Below are 26,481 nucleotides of genomic sequence, written 5' to 3' on the forward strand. Positions count from 1 at the left end.
TGTTTAGTAAATGTACAGATGGAGCATTGTTTGAACAACCCATTTGTTTCTCACTTTCCTCTTTTAGTAATATTCGTATGAGAAAAATGCTTGAAGGTAACAAAAACATTTCCTTTTTTTGTCCTTTGTTGTTTCTTTATGACTTTGCTTTCATTATAATAATCTTCTTCTTGAGCGCCAGTATGATACTGATTTTCTAATTAGAGTCTTCAGATTAAAAGTTTAAGAGCCCCTGCTTTAGACACCTATCTCCTACTTTTTATTTTTTGATTTAATAAAACAGTGATCATTAAAATATACTGCAGGTATCTTAAAATATAAATATCAGACATTTGTAACGGAGTTTCAACTATGTATAAAAGAGAAATGTTACTTCTGTTTTCTGGCAATTTTTCTGCCTTACACGGAACCAACTGTGCACAATCGAAGACTTTTAAAGACCTTAACCTCACGCGACTGGCTGTCGTCTTCGCAGAACCGCTTCCTGGGCTCCAATGGCAGCCACGGTTTCATGGCTCCAATGTGGCCTGGCAAATAAATTACAGTTACAGATTTTACTTACCAGACCTTGTGTAACAACAATTCCCAGCCTGCTTTGCTGTGCATTTTTTTTACTCTGTGATTGGCGGCGCCAGCACTTTTCACCTCCAGAATGCGCGCCCTGGCCTGCAGTAGTGATGGGGGTAGCGCGAGGCGGGCAGGCGTGCGGAGGACCGCGCGCCGACTAGCTATGGCGATTCACCAACACCGCTGCGGCGCGTACACTGAGCAGGCGCTCCAGCACCCGAGGCTCTAACGCAGCCTGCATCGCGTATTGTTGTGAATGAGGGATGCGATGACGTCAGCGCTCGAATGTCAACAATGTTGCGATTGAGAGTAGGCGTTCCATTAGAGAGTAACAAACAGGAGAGAAGGAGCCTGCACGCTGCAGTGGATCAACAACACACACTGACATTTATAGAAAGAGCGCAAATATTATATTTATACATTAGCCTAAACTCCTTTTACTCCAAGAAATTACCGAGCAATTTAAACCCTATCTTACCACCTCCTCTCCAGCTCGGAGGCTTTATGAAAACTCTGCAAGGAGCCACCATGTGAAAACATTCTTGTATGGAAAACAGACAATAAGACTGGATTGTAAGGAGTAAAAATAAACGAGAATTAAAGGTGAGCTGCATGAATATTTTATTACGCATATACTGCTTAATTTATTTTATTTTTGTTAGCTCAATTGTGGGTGCCAGCTCGTGAGTACTGTAGTCTTTTGGTAGCGTGAATAGCTTTACCCCCAAAATGCAAAAGAGTAAACGTCCCGCGAGTTGCCCTCTTAGTGTAAATTGCCCGCTATATTGATCTGCTGACTGTGGTGTTTCTGATCGAGCTGTGGTAGTGTGGAGTTTTAATAGCTGTGCCCTGTACATCCTGTTCGTTGTGTGTGTCATTATTTTCGTTTTCTCCTTTCGCTGGACGCAAACCCTGAAAGAAAGGAGGAGGCGGAGTGGTGCTTGTGCACAGGCATGGCTCGTGTTTGTGCCCAGCTGTCAGTTGTAAAGGCCTTGACCGAGCTGAGCAGACGGCCATGGCAAAGGCAAGCGAGACTCCTATCCGACACTCCCGCCTTGCAAACTGTATGACACATCTCCATAGTTGAAAGGAAAAGAGAGACTGGGGCGGGTGTGTTGTCTATGTGTGTATCGGAATGACTGGAGACATTTTCGTACCTGACGCGCGTGCCCACCTGATAAGAATCACGGTGCTCTTTTTAAAAAGAACGCTTTGAGCAAGAAGACCTACAGACACGCGACTTCATCAAATGCTGTAGAGGGGACGATCGGCACATTCTCTACCATAATGGCACACTTGTCGTTCAGCTGATCCGTCCGTTGCTTATTCATGTAGGTTGATCCCAGCAGGAGCGACGCGCTATTGCATTTGCAATCGCCCATTAGTCCGCATCGGAATCAGCAAAAATATTTGCTGTGTAAGCCATCGCTGCCCTTGTTTGGTTCATCAGCAAATCCAAAGAGCACAATAGCCCGCAGATGTCACTTCAATCAGTAGTAGGAATACCGCGATTGCTCTCAGTACGACTGCGTGTTTAATGCATTCTTTTTCACATTCAGCATTATGTCCGTATATTTGGGAGCGATGATATTTAATCAGCTTTAAGTGTTTACGTGATGCTTTGCGGAGAGTAATATGAAAGTGGGTGTTATAGTTTAGGAGGGGTATTTCCTTCCAAGCCTGACCGCGAGTAACTCGTTTATAATTAAAGGAGCTGTGTTTTGTTTAAGGTTGTGCACCAATGCGGTTTTTAGACTAGCGACAAGTACCCCTCTAAACCCCAGCAAAGAGAGTCGGAAAGAAGGTCTGCAAGGCGTGCACGAAAGCGTGCAACCGGCGTGCGGAGACTCTTGAGCAGGTTCGCTTCTTTGTCCTGAAATGTAGCAACCCCCCCCACCCCAGTCTGTGTTTATCTGTCTGTTTTACTTTGAAACTGACACATGTCCAGAATGCGCAGCAATCACTCCCATTCGAACATATGATTGCAGTGTTTGAGGATGTGAACTCTGTACTTTTATGTCATCAAATGGGAAGTGATCCGCTGCGACCTTTGCATGACAGTTGCGTGGCTTGACTGGCAGTGCCACCAAAGCCAAGGCGAGCTCTTTGTCTGCAGGCGTGTTCCAACGAACGGTGCCGAATTTAATGGTGAAGGTAAAGACGCATCAGTATGGATATAATGCATACAACTGCCATCCAAAATGTGACATGAGGAGCAGTAAATAATGTTACATATTCTGTACTGAAAATGAGACTTATTTATTATTATCCTTACAAAGTGAAGTGTGCATAACCTCCTGGTATTTAAATAAAATTAAAGAGACACAAACTCTTACACTTATGTAATCCTTACGTTAAAAGGTATGCTAGATATATTGTAAGGTACACGTCAATTCTGGGACTGGGTACTGTATACATGTGTATGTATATGTCAATGTTTATGGAAATATATGTGTTTGAACCCTTGTGTATGTTCTGATTCTGGCCGACAATATACAGTATATGGTAAAATGAAAGTGGCTATACATCATTAATTACAATACTGATTCTTAAATATATACAGAAACTTTTAAAATGTTTATTCACCAAATAACTTTCACACAGTGAAACTCCTATCTATCTATCTATCTATCTATCTATCTATCTATCTATCTATCTATCTATCTATCTGTCTGTCTGTCTGTCTGTCTACTGAAAGCATATACTTTATCAAATAATCACCATTTTTGCTTCAGCACAGAGCACATCTGTCCACAGTTGTAGATATAATATGCAATATAACATCTGTGGAGAATTTAAATTGCTCTCACAATGATAGAATTTCCAGATTAAAATGCATCCAATTTAGTAAACATTGTGCTGGGTAAATCTGTTCTTTAAAGAAACAAAAAGTGCCAAAAATATTGTCCTTTGACAACTTACATCTGTTGTGTGAATTCAGCTGAATTGAGTAATATATTTGTGTGAAAGTACATTTTATGTGCTTAACTGAAAGAATGGTCTAGGAACAGTGTAAAATGATGTCCTCTTGTTCTGCATACCCAGCTATTTTAAGCCGTTGTGACATGCTTCTAAAAATAATAAGTCACAGAAAGCTCTTAGCCTGATTGCAAAAACAGGCCAAACTCAGATCTGATGACACACTGTGCTTATTTAGAAAGCAAAGCACTAGCCTCTGTCATGTTGAAGTAAAAATAAATACGTACAGCTCTCTACTACTGTAATGTATAAATGTTCACCATAGCCCATCATTTATATAAGAAGCAACCTGTTAAATTATTTGGTATGATATATTCATTTTGTGACGAAGTGTGTGTTTTATTTGGATTGGAACAGCATAAATGTTATGTAATATGAGGGTACATAAAATCCAAGGAGTAGCAAAAATATATGTGCAGAAGTGTTATGTTTTATATTCTGTTTTAAAAGACATAAAATTCTAAGTTCAGTCATTATTTATATTTTGTATTTAAAGGACTAGGACATTTGTTCAGTTAAGTTGTCCGTTAACATTAAGCACAAGCAATGGTGGGAAGCAAATTCTTATCACATTGTCATAGGCACACACTAAAGGGAGTGAGAATCTAGGTATTTGGAAAGAGTTCTCTACAAGTGTTCCATTTGACACAGCATGTGGAAACTCCGTAAATGTGATATTTTCAATAGCTTCCTTAGTGATGGTAGCAATGTGTGACCAAGCATTATTTTGCTGGAAAATCTGGTTTTCAGTGATGCTTATAAAGGGGATTAATGACAGGGCTGATCGTCCTGTGGACAACATGTTCAGCTCTGGTGTCATAGTGTCCTCAATAATAACTTGAATCTCCTATCCTGTGTTATAACTTCCCATACTATGAGGTGTTGATGATGAACACCTCTTGACAGTGGCCCTTTCTCTAGACCTTCTTTGAACCTGAAGTCATCTGTCACACTTTACCAAACAGAAACATGGTTCAATCACCGCAGATGAATTGGCCCCTCTTTGCTACAAAGGTAAATATAATGCTAATTGCAGATAATACTTTTGTAACGCTAATGGCAAAAACACTTGCTCAGTTCCTGCAATGTTGTCTCTCTGATTGCCAACTGTCAAATTTGTTATTCTTCCCTTTCTTTTGTCCTTCTAGATGGTCTTGTCTCAGGTCAGGAAGTGTACAGGTATATCCCTTTCCCTGGGTGCTAAACATGGCACAGTTTACTTTGTAATATCTTAGACCTTTAACCCTTATGCATAGCAATACACTCAAAATCCAATAGCAGTTGAAACAATGCTCTTTTTCACCTCTTTTGCTCATTCTGTTAAGAAAAACAGATATATTACTATTTTATTTAATCAGTCTTAAACTAAGGATTTGTTTTTCATATATGCAAAGGCTGTATCCTTCACCATGCCTTAATATCGTAAACCGACAACCCCTGCAAAGAAGTTTTGAAACTTTGATAAAATCATGAAGGTAAGCCATAAGCCTTTTGTACACATAATTTGTTGGACACTTGTGTTCTTATAATTTCCACTTTCACCTTTGTCTAATGAATACATTTGATTGTTTTTAATATTGTTTATAATGTATCAATTTTTAGTTGTGTATGGAACAATTGATATGGTGTTTGTTTAATTTGTACATACATACATATTATCTGTAATTAATACATATTAACTAAATTATCCCAGTGTGTTAGTATACATACAATAAGTGGAATCCTGTTGTTAAAAAGAAGTTCAGAAACAGGCCTGATAGTTTTGTTTGTACATTCATAGATAAGTCATATCACCTCATACTGTAGGTCCGATTAAGTCATAAATGGAAAGAGCAAATATTTCAGATTGAGTCATATGGTGGTAATGATAAATACCTGCCCGAAAGATCTAAGATTATTCTCAGATGTTATTTACTTCCACTTTCTTTGTTCTGATTGTTTCGGCATATTGAATGGTTGTTCATTGAAATTATCAGTCTTCTGCTTTATTGCACTGGGCGTTCTCATGGTCTGGAATCCCTACAGATTTTATTTTTTCTCCAGCCGTCTGGAGTTTTTTTTGTTTTTTCTTTCCCCCCTGGCCATTGAACCTTACTCTTATTCTATGTTAATTAATGTTGATTTATTTTGTTTTCTTATTGTGTCTTTTATTTTTCTATTCTTTATTATGTAAAGCAATTTGAGCTACTGTTTGTATGAAAATGTTCTATATAAATAAATGTTGTTGTTGTTATGTAAAAATAAAATGAACATGACGCTGAGAAATATTTTGTCTGTGAGTCAAACAGCAGAACACATTTTAACTTTGAACTAGGTTTTCATGGCAAAACTAATTTTTAAGCATGTGTTTTTACATGCTGCATAACAGTGCAATAACATTGTTGTGTAAATCACTGATGTATATTTGATGATGAACATGGTGTTGCTTATGCATCATTTGTATATGTTTATTTTACTTAAAATACATATTTAAAATATAAGTAGGCTTGATTTTTTTTACAAAGGATCACATTTCAAAATTAGTGGCACTGCCTGGTGACAGGGTTGCTGCTAGACCTGTGTGCATTTCAGGTGCTGTTATGTTGATTTTTTTTGTGAGTATGTAGGGGTGGTATAAGATAACAGGACTGAGAAGCGCAAAATAAATAAGTAAATAAATAAAGTGAATTGTTTCAAAATTAAATAAAATATGTAAGTCTAAATAAGAAACAAAAACAAAATATACATCTTTAGAAAGCAAGTCCAGTTTCATTTACAGAGCCATTATTCACTTCATACTTTGTGGCTCTGTCTTTGGTCAGTAATATTTAATCTCTTTGCCTATGAAATTTAGTATGTTCCGATTGCAACTTGAGGATGGCATTTATTTAATTTAAACAGTTACTCAGAGTTAGATTTATATTTTTCATTAAAAGATTAAATGGCAAATGTGTTGAATCTTACTTTAAACAGTGCTGTAGTTTGATTCACCATAGACCAGAATACAGTACATGTTAAATTAGTCACTTCTGTTTTCTTAACAGTTGTGGAGGAATGGGGTATAAACATCTTTGTATGAATTCCCAGTTTCTGCAAATGGGCAGAAATATAGGTTTGTTCCAGTTGTTGAGCATTGATTTTGTAATGTTTAATCTGATTTTTTTATTCTTTTGCTGTTTTTATATCTTAGTTACATCAGAAGAGAAGAACATTGAGTTATGTTGGCAGAAAAAATAAAAAAACAAACTTTTAGATGCTATGTTAATTTTTTAATTAGGCCATTTCGGTGCTTTTTGATATATGTTAACTGTCTTTTTCTCATGCACTTAATTAATCAGTGCTGAGTATCTTTGCTATATTGATGCTTTTGTTATTAAAGAAGGTGCTGTGCAATGTTGGATGGAGTCTGTAGAAAAAATCCAGAGCTTCATTTTGCAACCCAGTAGTGTGTAACTTGCAGTCCTGTTTATGAATTCATCTGCTTAGCTTTATAAAGCTTGCATGCTAGTTCCCTGGTTGCCTTACATTTGTCTGTATGTCACCTGGAATTCCACTGAATGTTCATTTTGTGCCCACTAAAACACAAACACTTGTTTATATGTTTGTAGGGCTCTAAGGTCACAAGACCTATGGTTAGAGTTACAGCTCTTCTTGAAGTGTGATATTCTCTGAGAGATGGACAGCTTTCCGTATTCATACTTTGCATATGTGGTGTTAGGGTTAAAAAAAAATTATTATTATTATTGTAAACACTTTATTTGCACAACCTAACACAAACTGTTCCTTCAATACATTATTTGTTTGAATGTACAGTAAATAACCTTTTTGTATAATCTGCATTATTACTTTGCTAGCACAATTTAGTATTTTATTTGGTCTTAAACTGCAGACTTTCTGTTTAATATACTGTTATGGTTTTTAAAAAAACTTAGCAAAGTCTATATTGATCTCTTTGTTTTTGCAGCTTAGTTGCTGTTTCATATTTTTTATTATTTTTCCGCATTTTTTTTCATATGACACTTGCCATAGGGCTCAGAGTGGAACTGCGAGTAAATGTGAAATGATGTTGTCATCTCCACAGTCAAGTGCAATGTCAAGCTGCCAGGTTAAGACTACACCATTAGCTCATCACCCACAACATTTGGTTTGCAAAGAGAGTGCCATTACCGATTAGGCAGTAAACAATATGTTGTACTGGATAGCAACTACAATCAATTACATTTTTGTCAGTGAAATTTAGGAAAGTGCAAATTGTTTAGACATTTATACTGTACTGTACAAAAAAAAAATCTTATTTAGCATAAGCTGCCCTAATTCAGGTGTTCATAAGAAATGTAATAATTAAGTTCATGGGATAGAAGTATATAATAAACATAGTCACATTAGAGATTTGAGATATATGTCTTTATCAGTTTAAGTGTTTAAAATCTAAATATTCTTGATTGTAACAAAAATATTTTTTTACCCTATGATAGAGGTCCATAGAGGGCTAGATCCCAAGCAAAGGATCAAAAATCAAAATAACATCATATTTGTAATAATTTACTTTGAAATAGTCCAAAACAATACACTACATGCTTACAAGTATGTTTGAAATTTGTCATTTTGAACCTGGGATTGACACTTAGGGGGTGGGACCACCAGTAAAGACTCAAATATGAAAAATATTATCATATATGTAATCATCAACCTTGAAATATCATAAAACAGCACTCCACGTTCCTATATTGCTGAACCCCATTTTTTTTAAGTTTTATGAAAAGGAGTAACTTTGACCACTCATATCCCATTTGGGGGTAAATACCTTTGGGTCAGTTGATGTGGATGCACAATTTCAAGTACTTCTAGTCATTTTTGCCTAAGACACCTATTGGTTTACTGTTTATCATACAAGTTTAATTTTCTACATAAAATATGGTTTAAAATAGGCTAAGAATGAGGGATTTTCACGTCTGTAGCGCCACAAATAGGGGTGAACCACAAAAACCTTGATGTCTTGTACAACTAGACATCAAGTCAAGTTGAGCAGTCTGTAATATGTGGGAGTTTTCTTATACAGGTGAGTCAGGAGGTGGCAGGCATAAAATCATAATAATAATAACATCATAATAATAATAATTTAAAAGAATTCTTAAGTAATTCTTTTAAGCACAAGAAATAACTTCCACACTAAAGACATTAAATAATTTAATTTAATTTAATGTTCAGCCTAGATTGTGTTTATATTAGCAATCAGTAAAAGGGAAAATGAGTTTCTGACAACAGATTTCTTCCTCTGTTGACCGCAAGGTTGAAGTCTTCTGCATCTTGCCGACTTAATAAGAACTAATAATCAGTTTTCTTCCTGCATCTTTATCTGAATACCTAAAGGTGCTTCATGTTTTAAATAGCAAGTATATCTCACAATACAGTATGTGTACAGCAAACCAGTTAACAAAATCTATTGACCTTTCTAAAGCTATTGATTTAACAAATGATCTCATATCTAAGTCAGTGTTCATATTTGTTATCAAAGGTGGTTGAAAGTATATCAGAAGAATCATTTAGCTGTTAAAATGTAATTATTTTAAGCAAATATATTCTGTGTTATGATACATGTGTGAAATTTGGAACCCAGACTATTATGTTTCAGCAGGCCTGATATCTCTGATTGCGTTTTTGAGTACTTGAACAGTAGATGAATGATGGTATATCCATCAGTTCTGTTTTTGTATGCTAGATATACTGGAATTATATGGGTATTTGAGTGCAACAAATACAATAAAGTGCTGTCAATTACATTTAACTTCACATTCTTTATTTTGTTACAAGATTTTAACCTATCCTAATAATGTGAGCAATAGTTATGCATTCATCTTACTTGAGATTGTTTTGTCTTCTTTTTGTCAGCACTGTATACTCTGTTAGAAAAAAAGCACTGACAATGCAAAGCTGGTGGAAGGTTAGGCTTGTTATGCAAATTGCCCATGACAAATGCATTAAAGTAAGAAATGCCTCATTTTCAGCATTAATATGATACAATATCTCCATACCCTATTTGGATTCAGAGAGAAAATGTTTGGATTTGTATACATCTGACACCCCTTTTCCTGGTTTATATGCTGAGAGTATTGGTGTCCATCCATTAAGTAAATATCTTGGCTGCTATTACTCACTTTCTTTTTTAGAACGGTTGACCAGCATAGCTGAAGACATAAGTGTTGACATACAGCTGAAGATTTTGTGCAAATGACAAGGTTTCATGCACCTTTGGGAGCAGCAGGAAACTATAGACTTTTTGTGCACTGCAGTATAATTCTAAAAGTTGTAGAGACACGACATAGAAAGACATTTGGTGTTTTTTTTTAAAGCAACATTTTTTTGTATTGTAATTTATAAAGTCTATCAATTTGGGTTCAGCAGCATTTTAATATGTTTGTTATTTGTCGTTTTTTTATATGACAAGCAGACGTTTTATGAGGAAGCCAGCATTCCATGCATTTGCAGTATGTCTTCTATTGTACAGTCTTTGCGTGACAGTAGCATTAGAATCTGTGGACTGCCAATTGGAATACTAGAAGCTGTACAGGTACAACACATACACTAGCCAAATAGACCCCCGGTAGCATCATTTCTTTAGCCATTGAAGCCATTGATATTGAAGCAGATAAATAGACTTCACAGGATTGTCTTTGTAATCTGTATAGACAAACAACATACAAAGAACTGTGTTTGCTAGGTTTCCTATATTTATGCTAATTTGTAATTGCACACTGGTTTCTTACCCCCATGCAAAGAAAGCTGTGACTTGTAAAGCTAAATTCTACTGGTATATTTGTGTCTTATGTGTGAATGCATATCCAATGATGAACAGGCACAGAGGCAGGGGTGTTAACTCTAGTTTGTTACAAGTGCTATAGCTTCCAGTATCTTTGCATGTAAATTAGCAGGTGCTGAAAAATGTGTATTTGCCTTAATTGTTACAGTCAGTCAAACTTATGTATAGTTTTATTATTTTGTTTTGATTATGGCAAGGAAACTGCGTAAGCGTGATAATATATTTGTTCTATAAGGTGCTTAGATTTTACTGTGCTGTAATAAGTAATCTGGCTACCCTGAAGGTGCAGGTTCTCCTAGAAATTCATTTTTATACTTGCGTCAGCCAGCAAGCTTACAAAAATGTTAATAATATTGAACTTCTGTCTTCTATACTAATGCCATTTATATTTTCTAAGGCAGCCCTGTATGTATTAAAGCCTTGAGTCAAGATCAATGGACTTGACAATGAGAATACAGTTAAATAATAAGATGCCAACAAGCCTGGCTTTCAGCTGCCTTCTCCTGTGATAAAGGCAATGGCTAATCCTCTGTAGGAGGAATTGTAGACCTTGGCATATCTTGTTGCTGTGATAATTCAAATGCACAGAATTAAACTATGAGTAGGCATTGATAGGTACTGGCAGTAGTCCCAAATGGATTAGCAATAAGCGTATTAAAAAGAAAAAGTGAGAGTTGTGTGTGAAGCTTGCAGTCTGAGTGACCAAGTTTGAAGAGCAAACATTATCTTTATGCTCTTCCCCTCTTTTGTTGTACAACTCGATCTTTTGTCTCAGTGCCTTGAGGTGGTACATCAAAACAACCCAATCTGTTATGTGACATGCCCAAAAGCCCCTGTAACTAATATATTGTGTCAGGAGCCAGCATTATAAAGACAGCAATTTCCACACTGTGGGCATGCGGCTGTACTGTGGCTCTTTGAAATAATAATTCTAAATAAAGAGAGTGAGTTTGAGTGGGCAGTGTTTAAGGGGAATTGTAGTTTGCACAGTGTCTTTTGTTTTTATGATGGAAATGAAAATTATATATTTTTTCTAAAACTATGTCCGTTTTTTTTTTAAATATAGAGTTTATATATTCAATTGACATTGTTTAGTTAAAGTAGTGTATTGTCCCTATGACAAAGAACAGGTACCCAATAAACAACTGGCTTGGACTGCTTTTAAGATGGATTTTTTTCAGATGAAAAGAAAGGCAGTTGTGTATCCAGCATATAAAACATTTCTTATCAGTCATGAAGATCATTCCCACATTTGCTAGGCAGTGATGAAATCTGGCCTTTGCCATTCCAAGATGTATAGTGTTGTATAGCTGAAGAATGCAAATGAGGAGAGTGGACGGAGTGCTTTACCTAAAGCACCCGTTGTAGGCTATGCTGAACAGTGCTTGATTCATTAGGAGCAGGTCTTTGTTAGATAATCACATTTACATAGTGAATGCTGGTTGTTGTGAAGGACCTGTGTGCTTTTTATTTAAACTGATTGAAGTGCCATGATTTATCATACATTTCTTTCTACCATTCTTGTTTTTGAGCCTCACCATTTTAAAACTGAATCTACATTTGCTTCCTAAAGTGCCGTGATTTATCATACATTTTGCTCTGCCATTCTTGTTTTTGAGCCTCACCATTTAAACATTGAACCTATATTTCCTTCTTTCTCTAACATGGGGTATGACAACCAAAGTAAAGAATGTTTCAGTTTTATAAGTATGTATACACGTACAAGTGGTGGGTGGAAGGCTTGGCTCTTGCTAATGTGTACAGAATGTTCATGAATGCTGAGTGAAAATTTTGCCACTGTATTTCCATAAAATAAAATTGTTCAGGAAGCTCGTATTTGAAAAAATGGCTTTGATTCATTATAAGAGACTAAAACAAACTTAAGTTGTCTGATTAAAGGAACCCTGCACTTAACAGTAATTCTTCTGAAGGGGATACCTTACAGAAGCTTAAAGCAACAATAGTCTTTTTTTCTATATGGCTTCCTTATGAACAGTCAGTCAGTCATTGTCCAACCTGCTGTATCCTAACGCAGGGTCACGAGGGTTTGCTGGAGCAGTTTCTGTATAACATGCATTATAGAAAATTATGTTTAACTTTCTGAATTTCTGAGTCATGTTTTATTTTTTTAATTATATGACCTGCTCTTCTTATAGGCACATCAAATTTATTAACGAGCATTCCAAACCCCGACAGCTTGTTAGATCAGTCAGCATGAAAAGGGAAAGCAGAGTAATTGTCAAAAGTAAATTAGGTTTATAATTTGTGTGATGACAATCCCACCTGTCATTTATATTTTGAATTAGCACTGGTTAACCTCAAGGTGTCAGCACTTCAGCTCTCTGTAGATTGCTAGTCAATTTTAGTATTTATAACAATAGCTGGCAGATAAGCAAAAAAAATAATTAACAACTCATGTGGCATTATTATATGGTTGATCAATACATGACCTGAAAACAGAAGAAAATACGGGTTGAATAGATATGGAAACATGAGACACTGCTAAAAGTTTATTTTTTATTATAATTTTCCTGGTATACCAATAAATAATAATATAAGTATATGATTTAGGTTTAAAGTAATTTTATAGGAGTATAATTTAAATAATAGATTTAACAGTGAGAGTGAGTTACAATAAAAGGAAGTGGCATATCGTTTTATTTGTGGCTTAACATGAGCCAACATAATTCTTTAATCTGTTTGTTTTCAATAGCAGATATTATAATTATTATCCCCCATGTGATGCTGTGCAAAATACACTGTTTGCAAAAGCACTTATCTTGGTCTAAATTTTTACTCAATAAAAAGAGGCAGTTAATTTAAATATGTAGTTTTTCTGCAGTTCCTGGTTTCCCCATTCTTAAGACATGTACTGCATATTTAACTGACAACTTCAAAATGACCGTGTGTGTGTGTACCAGAGTTTACCCTGCAATGGATTCTCCACAGTTACTTAATGGCATCTGTTGCTGGGACAATCTCAGCTGTGACTTTGCTATTGGGAAAAAAACAGGCTTATAAAATGAGTAAATTGATAAATGTCACCTTTGAAAAAAGAGTGCTATTTGCATGTGTGCTTTGTTTTTATAATTTTGAAACCAGCTGTGAAGTATGCTTGGTATGGAGAAGTATAGTGTGAGTAAGCTTTCACCCTAGCCATTTTCTTATTTTCCTATTATTTCCTATTGTTAATTGAACTAGTTGTTTTTATTTTTTGCATACTTGTTGTTCTGAACATTCAATAAATGTAACATTTGAATGAAAGCATTCCTTTTAAAATCCTGAGCAATAAATTTGATATTGACTGTTGGAAGCAGTTTTTTTTAAATCTTTTGGGAATTTGCAGTTTTTCTTTCTCTACTAATTTCAGATCCAATGCCTTAAAGTGAAACATTTCAAAAATATGTTTTCACCTCTAAGATTTAAGTTACTAACTATAGTAAAGTACCACAGAGACAAAAAGTTCATAAAGTAGAAAAGACCATTCATTCAGTCCTTGAAATTAATTTGGTTAGCTAATAGTTAATTTGATACAATATCTTGTCCAGGTACATATTAAAAATTTCAAGGTTTCTGTTTAACCTACATGAGTTGCCTCAGCTGTTTGTTCTAGATCTGTGAAGAAGTCATTCCTTGTTTCCACCTTGAATGCACTTACAGATAAATACGAGCAGTGACAAATGAGTGAAGAATGACAGTATAACCAGGGATACTTATAAGTTGCACCCATTGTGCTAAGCTTAGTCTGTGTCTGTGAAGTTCTGTGGCAACAATAAATCTCTAATGTGCAATCGATGGGTTTCTTTTAGCTACACCACTACTGGCCTACATTTTCAGTATTTAATTCAAGAGGCAAAATGATTGATTCCAATATATTGAGGTAAAATGTTTACTGATCTATTGACTTGGGTTACTTCAGATATGAAAAATATTGCGCATTTAAATCCTAATCCTAACCATAAACTAAATTTACATGACTAGTGCAACACCCAGGAGCCCAGTTCTTCAGATGAAACCATCTACATTTGGATCTCACAAAAGAGATACCATTAGGTTTGTGGAACCTTGCCCTTACTACACAAAAACCTTTTTTCACAGTAACGCATTATCCTGGATTCTAACCTTGGATAATAACTTGATGTCATTGAGCTGGTAATGACCTATTCACTTTCATATGGCATTTTTGTAAACCTGTTGAATGTAGACATATGACATGTATAACAGTTTTCCTGACAAATGCAGCAAATTATTACATTGTCTAAGAACTGTAAAATGATTTCATTTAATTGCACCAAATAGCAATACTTTGACTTGTGTAAACAAAGGAGAGATACAATAGCATTGAGCTGTATTTAATCTTTAATTTTAGGCATTTATTGCCTTATCACATAATGTAACATGCTCAGACCTTTTTAGTCCAATTCATGGTTGTGTTATGAAAGGAGCTTGCCCTGGCAGCAGTGAGTGGAAGGTAGAAAGCTGCCCTGAGTACAAATCCACCATGGGGTCCAATTGCTCACATACCTGCAAACCCTGCTCTGAACTGGCCATTTTGAAATCTTCAGTGTGGACTATAGGGACACTCATGCTTCGTTTTTGAATCGAAATGATGAGCAGAAAGACCAAAAGTAACAAAAGAAAAATGTTTTATTACCCAAAACAGGTAAACAGTCAAAACCATTTTTCCACATTGAAAAATAACAAAAAAACTAAGAATTTCTGGCTCTCCTATTTACCCCTTACATAACTGTTCACCTCTAGACTCCTTTGGTTGTTCCAGCCACTTAGCAGAGGGAATCCTCACAACTTCAAGGCCCCTTGTGTACTGGCAGCAGGAGTCATTTAAGCTTGTATCAGAAAACTGTACCAGATGAGCCTTTACAAAAGTTTCTGAGTTGCCTAGCTAGCACTCAAATGTTTGCAGGTACCCCTGAGGGCTCCCCTAGCAGTACTCAGTTTTCCTGCAGACTTCTCATACCAGATAGTGTGATTGGGGAGTACCAGACCCACTGCCCTGCTCAATACTACTGTGAATTTAAACCCCAGTGTGCTTAAGTGGTCTGGGGGACATTAACAAGGTTAGCAAGTTAGCAAGGTTAGCAAGTAGGTTGCCCTCTCTTATCCACTTTCACATCACATAAACTAACCATCATGTTTTTGGGGATGGGGGAGGAAACTGAAACTAAACATAAAACTCAACATGGACTAAGAGATTCAAACCCTGGAAGCTGGATCTGTAAGAGTATGTTAATGGAATGTTCATAAGGAACATGAGGTAAATGTGTAAATTGATTAAAAAGTAGCAAATGGCTACCTGTACTGATCTACTGTAAGATGGGATTTGCCCAAGATTATTTTCTTGTAGCCTGTGCATTTTTAACTGTAATTATGAGTTTTTGATACCTAATATTGCACCTGTGTCATGTATACCTTGTAGTGTCACCTTAAGAACTAAGCCTGCCAAATGCCAAAGACAGCTAGACAGAATTATAATTGAGCATTAATAATTTTCGTGAGCTGAACATTGGATACCTCCAAGGGCTGCTTTTAACAAGCTTTAAATAGATACACACAAACTATATTAACAGTTCAGTGTTACAGGGAGATTTTGTTGACATTTTCCACAACCTAACAGCCCTAAAGTGTAATGTGTGTATGATGAAAACTAATTTAATTTTATCTAGGTGCATGGTTAGTCAGGTATTATCTGCCCTTGCATAGTTAATGGATATGAGTTACCTCTAGTTTTGACCAACTACAGTTTTATTTTATTTTATTATTTTGTGAAAGTTAGTTTTGTGAAGTACGTAATGTAGGTGGTTAAGAAATGTAATCCAACGATGGGTGCCTTTAAGTTAAAGGTGCTATAACTTTATTATTTTATAAGTGAGAGGATTTTGAGAGCCCAGGTCCTCTGTTCTATTCTATTTTTACAATCAGATCATTCTTTTCAGAATGTTACGTTTTTACAAAATTTGATTTTCTGCAAAGTTTCATTATGTAGGGTGTGGACAACTTTTAAGCAGTCTTAAAAGGCTTCCTTCCCTATAATATCTTGTAATTAAAAAGTTGGAAAGTATGTCCTTTTGTAGTACAAGGCACAGACAGACACTATTTCATTCATGTGTAGTCAGTGTGAAAGATACACATTACTGAAGAGCAAAACATGATGTTTCTTGTTTGTCAGAATTTAAGCAGTGGGGTAGTTTCTTAAATTTTAGTTTACTTTTGTTGTCGTAGACATGCCTTAGAAATGTGGAAGTAATGTTTTCTTAAAAAAAAAACAACTTTGTGGCTTTGGATATATTTGGCAAGTTTTAAGCTTTTTGTTTATGACTTTTGGACTCTGGACCTATCACTTCCACCTTAACGTGCAAGCACAGGCTAGGTATTTTTTAAAATTTGTAAGAAATGTTTCACTTCAGAGCAAAATTTTATGTGGCATATTAATATATACCATAACTGTGAAGAAATAACATTGAGTTGAAAAATGCTAAAGGTATCCTTTAATATATATAGTTTCTCAGTCTTTTCCTTTGCATTCAGTAATAATTGAACTGTGCATGTCTTTGATGTATGGACTATGAATATTGCTGTGTATAATTGTTAACCTTAAGGTAAAAGACAGCTTTTTCTATGGGGCTCTCAAACACTATGCTGGACAAGTGTTGTGGTGGCAGGATTTGCTCCAACTCGTTTATTATTTACAGTGTGAGAGATGGCCGGCAGTTTATCCTGGCCAACACCCCCAGGCCTCTCGATGGAGTCCTCCCTGCAACTTGGAGGTGCCCCAAATTCCAGCAGGGCATCATGTACAATGGAGTTCGGCTTCACAGCCCTGCTGGGTACCGTGGGGGCCGCCAGGGGACACTACATGGAGACACTGGGATTTATATTTTCCATATAGCCTGGTAGTACTCCCTAGTCACGGGGACGGAAGAAGTGAAGTACTTCCGGGCCGAAGAAAAAGAAGAGTTTTCATCTGACCCAGGACTGAAGGACAGAAGCACTTCTGGGTCGAGCACTATAAAAAGGACTGTGGGAAACCCAGCAGACTGAGCCAGAGTTGGGAGGGAGTGTGACGGAGCTGCTGGGTGGAGAGGAGGATTTATTATTGTGATTTATTATATTGATTACTAGCAGAATACCCGCGCTTCGCAGCAGAGAGGTAGTGTGTTAAAGAAGGTATTTAAAAAATAACGTAACATGATTGTTAATGTAATTGTTTTGTCATTGATATGAGTGTTGTTCCCATATCTATATATATATATATATATATATATATATATATAGCAAAATACCCGCTTGGCAGCGAGAAGTAGTGTATTAAAGAAGGAAAGAGAGACAAAAGGAAACATTTTGAAAATAACGTAACATGATTGTCAATGTAATTGTTTTGGCACTGTTATGAGTGTCGCTGTGATATATATATATATATATATATATATATAGCAAAATACCCGCGCTTCGCAGCGATGTCGTGTGTTAAAGAAGTTATGAAATAATGTAACATGATTGTGAAAGTATTTGTTTTGTGTATATACACATATATATACATATCTATCTACATCATATACACACACACATACATACACACAAATTATATATATGTGTGTGTGTGTGTATGTATGTATGTGTGTGTGTGTATATATATATATATATATATATATATATACACATACATACAAACATACACACAGGTATATATATGTGTATATATATGTATGTGTCTATATGTGTGTGTATAGCTTTGGTCACTGAGTGCAAGGGAAAAATAATAAAATATAGTCTATAAGTTATTAAACAGTAAAACATTAACGTTTTAAGAAGTACAGGTACATTGAGCACTACTGGAGTGATTTCGGGTAAACTACATTTTAAAGACGGTGTAACACAACAGGTAAGTAACTAACAGCAGCTAAAATGTATATGGATCATCTCTCGGTAGTAGATCCCTTTTGAAAGGCGCTACACGACGGCTGTGGTATAGAAATTACATTTTCTATGTGAACGATCAAATTTGTGCCTCTGGTAATGTGCCTTACCGGCATTTAAAGAAAATTAGTTTTGTGTCCTCTGCCGTGTTAAGAGAGAAAGGCTTTGGTTTGGGATAAAAGGTGTAAAGAAAGGAAAGTTGCCTTTTTCTTTTATATAGTATAGAGAGATGTGTTCGCTGACATTATGATCGCCTTTTGGGGACAGTCACGGTGGGTCTTCTGTAGACTGGTGAGACGTCCCTGCCATTAATCAGCTGTGATGGCACTGTCAGTTCTCCACTCCTGTGCGTATCTTCATAATCAGAGGTGAGGACCTCATAATCGTATACGTGCAAAAGAAAGTGTGAATCGCCTTAATATTATTTTGCCGTGGTGTAGAAAAGGGGTCCCGTGTTTGGACTTGTCTGGGCTATATCTCAGGGGGAGGATGAAAAAAATTAAAAGTGCTCACTTTGACTTAAGGCAGAAGCGCAGTCAGCGTCTCAAAGGCCGGCACAGCTATGCGCGCGCGCCGGCTGCTCGACTTTTGCTGGGCAGGAGACCCCAGTTTTTGTACACACGTTCCACAAATGAGACACACGGGTTTACCGGCAATGTCAGTAAACATATACTCAGCCTCCCATCGGTTTTTAAAGGCTCTATGTTCAGAATCACCTTTTCTCTTTGGCATCGTGTGGGCTAGCTTGGCAATAACTTGTAGCATCATAAGCTAGACTTGATTAACGTGGTAAGCGTTCGACAAGGCAGCTGAAGTGCTGGATTATGGGATCTGTAGTTTATTGTGTTACCAGCGCTTCATATCCCCGGGCCATTAATAACAATAATACAGTATATAAAATGATCTCGGGCGGATATAATTACGCCGGGCCGGATGTGGCCCGTGGGCCTTGAGTTTGACACATATGGACTAAATAGAACTTGAAAAGAAATATTTTTTAAAATGTGATCGCGCAAGTCAGATCGAGTTGACGCGCACTACAGTACATCGAGCCCGCGTGCTATTGTGGTTTTGCTTGTGTGCCTCAGTAAGTTACCGTCCCCTCGCTCTTACTTTTTTACCGTTCATCTAATGAATACACTGAGTATGGCTTTACCAAAACAATCATTGATCGCGACTAAAGTATCCATTATTCATGAAGCTTCAATAGGTGATCTGTCTTTCTGCGTTAACCGCATGTGCTTTCATACGTCTCAAACTAAGGGGATGCGAGGTTAAAATGAATCGAGAAGCGCGTACATACTTAGTGCATCCCCTCTCGGGAATCGAACCTTGGACGTCGGCGCTACAGGCGAAGGCTCTACTATTGCGCCACGGCGTGTGGTTTGTCTATTTGAGCGTAACAGTGTAATTCGAATTTTGTTCAGCACTCTTTGGAACTGTTGCTTTTTGTCTGCGCACTGCGTCAGTTCACGTGAGCCGCTGAATATGGTTTTATATGTTACTTGCTCGCTTCTAATTGTTTCGCTGCCTTCTTAATTATATAATGCATGTTTTCTTCAGCGCGTTTTATAGCTCTTCCTGGTTTTCTACGTAATGCGTGATTACGTGAGAGGCGTGATGATGTCACATGAAACTCCGCCTCTCATGGCTTTCGAGCTGAACTCCATTGCAGTAAATGGAGAAAAATAGCTTCGTTATGACCATTATGTGAAGAATTTTGAAATGAAACCTGCCCAATTTTTGTAAGTAAGCTGTAAGGAATGAGCCTGCCAAATTTCAGCCTTCTACCCACACGGGAAGTTGGAGAATTAGTGATGAGTCAGTCAGTCAGTCAGTCAGTCAGTCAGTGAGTGAGTGAGTGAGTGAGTCAGTGAGGGCTTTGCCTTTTATTAGTATAGATTGATAATTGTTGTGTATTGTGGAAGTGATGGTGCTTTGTGCACAGTATTGCAGAAATTAAATTAATTTCTGGGACTTTTACCTGGTGTCTGGGCGTGTTGTCTGTTTAGAGGAGCGACAGCACCCTCCTAGTGTCACAACAGGCTACTTCTTAGATTTGTTTAGTCTTTCAGTAGAATGGAATTAGAAGTTAAGTTTTTAATGGCATACAGTTGTGCTTGAAAGTTTGTGAACCCTTTAGAATTTTCTATATTTCTGAATAAATATGAACTTAAACACCATCAGATTTTCATTCAAGTCCTAAAAGTAGAAAAAGAGAAACCAGTTAAACAAATGAGACAAAAATATTATACTTGGTCATTTATTTATTAAGGAAAATGATTGAATATTACATATTTGTGAGTGGCAAAAGTATGTGAACCTTTGCTTTCAGTATCTGGTGTAACCCCCCTTTGCAGCAATAACTGCAACTAAACGTTTCCGGTAACTTTTGATCATTCCTGCACACCGGCTTGGAGAAATTTTAGCCCATTCCTCCGTACAGAACAGCTTCAACTCTGGGATGTTGGTGGGTTTCCTCACATTAACTGCTCGCTTCAGGTCCTTCCACATCATTTCGATTGGGTTAAGGTCAGGACTTTGACTTGGCCATTCCAAAACATTAACTTTATTCTTCTTTAACCATTCTTTGGTAGAATGACTTGTGTGCTTAGGGTCGTTGTCTTGCTGCATGACCCACCTTCTCTTGAGATCCAGTTCATGGACAGATATCCTGACATTTTCCTTTAGAATTCTCTGATATAATTCAGCATTCATTGTTCCGTCAAAGAAGGCAAGCCGTCCTGGCCCAGATGCAGCAAAACAGGCCCAAACCATGATACTACCACCCCCATGTTTCACAGATGGGATAAGGTTCTTATGCTGGAATGCAGTGTTTTCCTTTCTCCAAACATAACGCTTTTCATTTAAACCAAAAAGTTCTATTTTAGTCTCATCCGTCCACAAAACATTCTTCCAATAGCCTTTTGGTTTATCCACATGATCTTTAACAAACTGCAGACGAGCAGCAATTTTTTTTTTTGGAGAGCAGTGGCTTTCTCCTTGCAAACCTACTATGCACACCATTGTTGTTCAGTGTTCTTCTGATGGTGGACTCATGAACATGAATATTAGCCAGTGTGAGGGAGGTCTTCAGTTTCTTAGAAGTTAGTTACCCTGGGGTCCTTTGTGACCTCGCCGACTATTACACGCCTTGCTCTTGGAGTGATCTTTGTTGGTCGACCACTCCTGGGTAGGGTAACAATGGTCTTGAATTTCCTCCATTTGTACACAATCTGTCTGACTGTGGATTGGTGGAGTCCAAACCCTTTAGAGTTGGTTTTGTAACCTTTTCCAGCCTGATGATCATCAACAACTGTTTTTCTGAGGTCCTCAGAAATCTCCTTTGTTCGTGCCATGATACGCTTCCACAAACGTGTTGTGAAGAGCAGACTTTGATAGATCCCTGTTCATTAAATAACACAGGGTGCCTACTCACACCTGATTGTCATCCCAGTGATTGAAAACACCTGACTCAAATTTCACTCCTAGAGGTTCAAATACTTTTGCCACTCACAAATATGTAATATTCAATCATTTTCCTCAATAAATAAATGACCAAATATAATATTTTTGTCTTATTTGTTTAACTGGTTTCTCTTCATCTACTTTTAGGACTTGAGTGAAAATCTGATGATGTTTTAGGTCTTATTTATGCAGAAATATAGAAAATTCTAAAGGGTTCACAAACTTTCAAGCACATCTGTACATAAATTGAATTAGTTTTCCTAAACTTATCGCAATGATTTTGCTATCACATTTTTTTTTTCAGCTGGTTTAGTTAGAAATGTAAGTAAAGCTAAAGGATCACACCTTCAGTTACTACTATCGACCAGTTTAGTATTTCTCCTAGCACATGTTTTTTGGGGTTTGGGGAGAAAGAGTACTCATAGGAACGTTTGTCCTACTTTCTCAATAAAAGAATTGAAAATGCCTACATTCATAAGGACAACGTATTGTATCTTATTTAATAGAAATTCATATTTATTTCACTACTGTGGACGCTAGAGGCACGGTTGTCCCGTTAAACCCAACAGGCAGACGTCCAAGACACATGTATAAAAGCACTAACAAGAATTTTTAATATTTCTCTTCAGTAAAGTGCACAAAACACAGCACACTCCACAATTCTCTAATACTAATAACAATAACAATAATCAATAACCATACAATAATCCTCCACTCCCAGCAGCTTCGTCACCCAACCTCCCAACTCCGGCTCTCCTTGCTGGGTTTCCCATAGTTCTTTTTATATTCCTTGAACCGGAAGTGTTCCTTCTCTTTTCCTGGGTCAAACCCCACATCATCCGTCCTCAAGTATCCCGGAAGTACTGCGGGCTTCCGTTCTCGTGACTCTGAAGTACTTCCGGGTTATAGTAATAGTAGGAGTCCCCAGGTTCTTTGTGAGCTCCCCCTGGCCGCACCCACGGCACCCAACAGGGCTGAGGAAACGAACTCCATGTCCCAGGATGCCCTGAGGGAATCTGGGGAACTGTTGCCTTTCAGGGGAGCTGCCACCTAGTGTCCTGGGGGAGGCAGTGCCCAGAAAAGGCTGCCTTCCCCCATTCTTCTTTTCCAGGGACGTCTCGGCCGTACTGAACCGCCAGCCATCCAACATACCACTAAATGCATATAACAAGTTCAATTATGTTCTTTATACATTAATGCAAGTGAAAGAACAAAAAATCATTGAGCAATCCCTGAACAACTCTCAATTTTGACTTAAGCAAATCATTTATACACTTTTTCTTAATTCAGCTTGACATATATTTATTTAAGAAGCCACACAATCTTGCCATGTTTATTTAAAGTGTTTGATTCAGTAAACAGGAAGTACAGAGCTGTGTTTCTTGAAGTGGATTGCATATTCCCTCTTTGTATTTAGCCTCTATGTATGCATAACCATGAAGGTCACAGATGTAGCCAGTCAGCATTTTCTATGGCCATTGCTGATTCACTTGTTGCAGTCAATCACAAGCAACTTTAGCTTTTAAATAGCCTAATGTATGGGTAGCTGTGTAAAACTATAGGATACCCCTAAGACCTTTGTTAAGCTCTTGACTGTTTGAACAGACAGCAGTGCCTTAGTTAACCACACTGGAAAAATCTGTCTACCACCCAGCATTGTGGGAGGGCATTTTTGCCCCTTTTGAAGTTTTTAGTATGACCACCTGTTATATACTGTACTATTCTACCTGGCCTGAATCATACCAGTACACAGTGATTTCCACCCAACCCCACCCATGTATTGCAACACTCAATATACAAACAAGGTGTCAAGTATTTTGTATATCAGAATTTATCTTACTCTTTTTCTCTTTCTATCTTTTACACACTTTATGTGATGGTAAATCATGCTCCTCAAGGATTGATGGCTACAGTATCTCATGAATTCTGTCCATAGCAATTGTTTAGTACAGTAAATTATATAGAAACTATGTTCAAAATTATATTTCCTTTTTTAATGATGTTTACAAAATGAGAAAAAAATAACAGATGAGAAAGTGGGTATCCTGCCTTTCCTTAGAGCCCTTATCAGATTACTATCATAGATGAGTGTTGAGTTAGTACTGCCGTAATCATGTTGTCTAGAGAGAGCAAAGTACTGAGATTCTTATTGTGCAGGACTGATTAATGGATCTCATCACAGGCAGACTTTGAAAATTGCAGTGCTGGATTGAAACAAACAAAATAATGTCTTCATTATCAGTGGACTAATTATAAATGGTACAGAAAAAGAGGCAGTTTACCTAAACCAAGAATGGAAAATATGACACATTTCATTGTGGTTTCAGTGGTTAAATGTTTTCCTTTCAGTTGTGCTTTTCTGGATTCTTTGTGTTCCTTCTTTTAACAGATTCTGAAATGTAGAGTAAAATGCACAAGGATTTTTGTGATCAGCTGGGATGAAGTCAGGACTTTAAAACAGTGTTGCTCCAGATGTGTCCATGATCTCAAGTAGTTAGAAACTGAGAATTTTGAAATAGCTGTTTGGCTTGGTTATTTTTTTTAATGGGTTAAAAATAAACAAAAAAAAGGATGAAGGCATAACTTGACATTTGTTCAGAAAATGATCATCAGTGATGACTTGTTGGAAGCTCCTTTAATGATTTTTTTCTGCACATTTTTTCCTTTATTTGTAAACATTTTACTATATCTGATATCTTTTATATCTTTATTTTTGATTTTCATTTTGTAGGTACTGTGTATGATGACACAATGTCTTAATGGTTTGTTCTGCTTACCTATTCAGTGTCTGTGTGGAGCCGTCGTGTGTATTTATCTATGTATGGGTTCTTCTATGGGTGCAGTTATAAGTTGGCCTGGTTAGAGTATTTTTTTAGTATGACTTGTGATGGACTGTTAGTCCAGCATTGGTTCCCACCTTGTGCCTAATACTGCAGCCCTAAAGTTCTGTTAAGCTAGTTCTGAAAAGAGGTTAATAAATGAGATTAGTGTACATTTAAATTGTCATTGAGGTGAACTGAAGAGTTATTCTTGAAATTTTCTGAATTTTATTTTTCATGTATTGACAAACCTCAAATGTTTTTTTACAACATTATGATTTCATTTTTAGTAAGCGTAGGCTGTTTATTTTATAAAGTTTTAAAGATATAAAATCCAAATCTAATTTGCTAGTAGACACTTCTATTGAAACCCCTCAAACAATATCAGCATGGAAAACCATTTTGAGTCATGTAGATAGAGCTTACTCTGAATGTTACAGTAAGTGGGTCCCCAGTGAACTCACTCAGCTAAGCCAAAACATTAGCACCTTGGCTAATGAGATATTAAGACTTTTTGAGATAGGCTCCATGTTTGAGATATGGGGTAGCACCCACATGTTAAACTCAGTGAATGCTGCAGTGTCTTATAGAATATGGTGAAAGTTGGCTTTCCTGGATGCAGAATTTATTTACAGTATATCCACACATACTGTAGTCCCTGATAATTTCATGAGCTCTTTTCAACACTAAAGGTATACACTGTATTTCGGAGGTAATTCATTCCTTTTAAAATTGCTGTGAACTGTCGCGCTGAATAGCCAAATATAACTCAGTTCTGCTGTCTGTCTTTTAAATTACCCTTTTTGGCCAGTTTTTCGAAAAGCCCTTTGTCAAATTCCTGAGTGGTTAAAAGCATACTGTTTCCAGATGTGGTCTTTTTCCCTGTAAGGGTTAAGTCTGAGAGAAAAAGGAAGAGCAGCCACTTAAGTACTTAAAAGTGTATCTTGTACAAAACAATCAGCACATTCCTGGGAATGAGAGTGAGGTCATTGTTATGTAATGCACAAGGAAAAAAGCTCCTCCAAGATGACCCTAAAGCAAAATTGTAATTGTCTTCCTGGCATCTCCCATAGTTGAACATTGTGACCTTACTGAGTTGGATTGTGCTTGTGAGGTAAGAAGAATATTGACTTTTGGTCAAACTACTTTTATTATATGGCTGACTTTTTTATTTTCTTCAGCACATTGCTAGGCAAGAGCAGCTAGTCTAAAAAGCTTAATTCCTCTTGAACTGGTTAAAAAAAGTGTTCTCATTAATTCTATAAATCTGTTTCTGACTCAGTCACGCAAATCCCCTCATTCATCAGCACTTCATTTGCAAATCATTTGTATCCCTATTCTTTACACTCCTTTCCTTATGATGAATAGAGGTGATTTATGATATTTGATGTGATTCTAATGGTAGGTGGAGATATTGCTTTCAGGCAGTATACAACAAAAATATTTCACATGTTAGTGAAGTGAACATTGGCTCGTTTCATTCAGCATGTTAAAATCAGCACTAATATGTTGAACATATGTTTATTTGATCTGTTGTGATTTTTAAACTGTCCATCATAAACTATGGCCAACCGGCTAAGCAGGTAGAACTCAGTTGTTTCAATAACAGGTTCCACTAACATCTGTAGGCCATTACGTGACACTTGGTACATCATTTTCCCTGCATGTCATTCCAATATAAAAAATGTAGAATACTTTGAATTGGCCTTTTCGATGAAAGGAGCTATGTAAAATACATTTTCATCAATGATGTTATAAATGGAATGATGTTCTATCCAGGGTGTTTCCTGCTTTGTGCCAGATATTGTCTGGGTAGGCTGTAGCTTTCTTCCATCCTTCAACTGAATAAGAAGGTTCAGAAAATAAATTAACTGGTGCTCTGTCCATGGTTTGTTGTTACCTTGAGCCTGATGCTGT

The 26,481-nt window shown here is 36.8% G+C and overlaps 1 protein-coding gene across 2 annotated transcripts in view; it reads left to right on the top strand.

Moving 5' to 3' along the window:
• The first annotated feature begins 549 nt into the window (after nucleotides 1–549).
• The window catches only part of bach2b (BTB and CNC homology 1, basic leucine zipper transcription factor 2b), a 287,410-nt gene continuing 261,478 nt past the window's right edge, over nucleotides 550–26,481 (top strand). For both annotated transcript variants that reach the window (XM_039747980.1, XM_039747981.1), the window contains exon 1: nucleotides 550–1,170. The gene's annotated coding sequence lies outside the window, so the exon portion shown is untranslated. The remainder of the gene's footprint in view (nucleotides 1,171–26,481) is intronic.

Source organism: Polypterus senegalus, chromosome 3, assembly GCF_016835505.1.
Source record: "Polypterus senegalus isolate Bchr_013 chromosome 3, ASM1683550v1, whole genome shotgun sequence".
NCBI classification, from domain to species: domain Eukaryota; kingdom Metazoa; phylum Chordata; class Cladistia; order Polypteriformes; family Polypteridae; genus Polypterus; species Polypterus senegalus.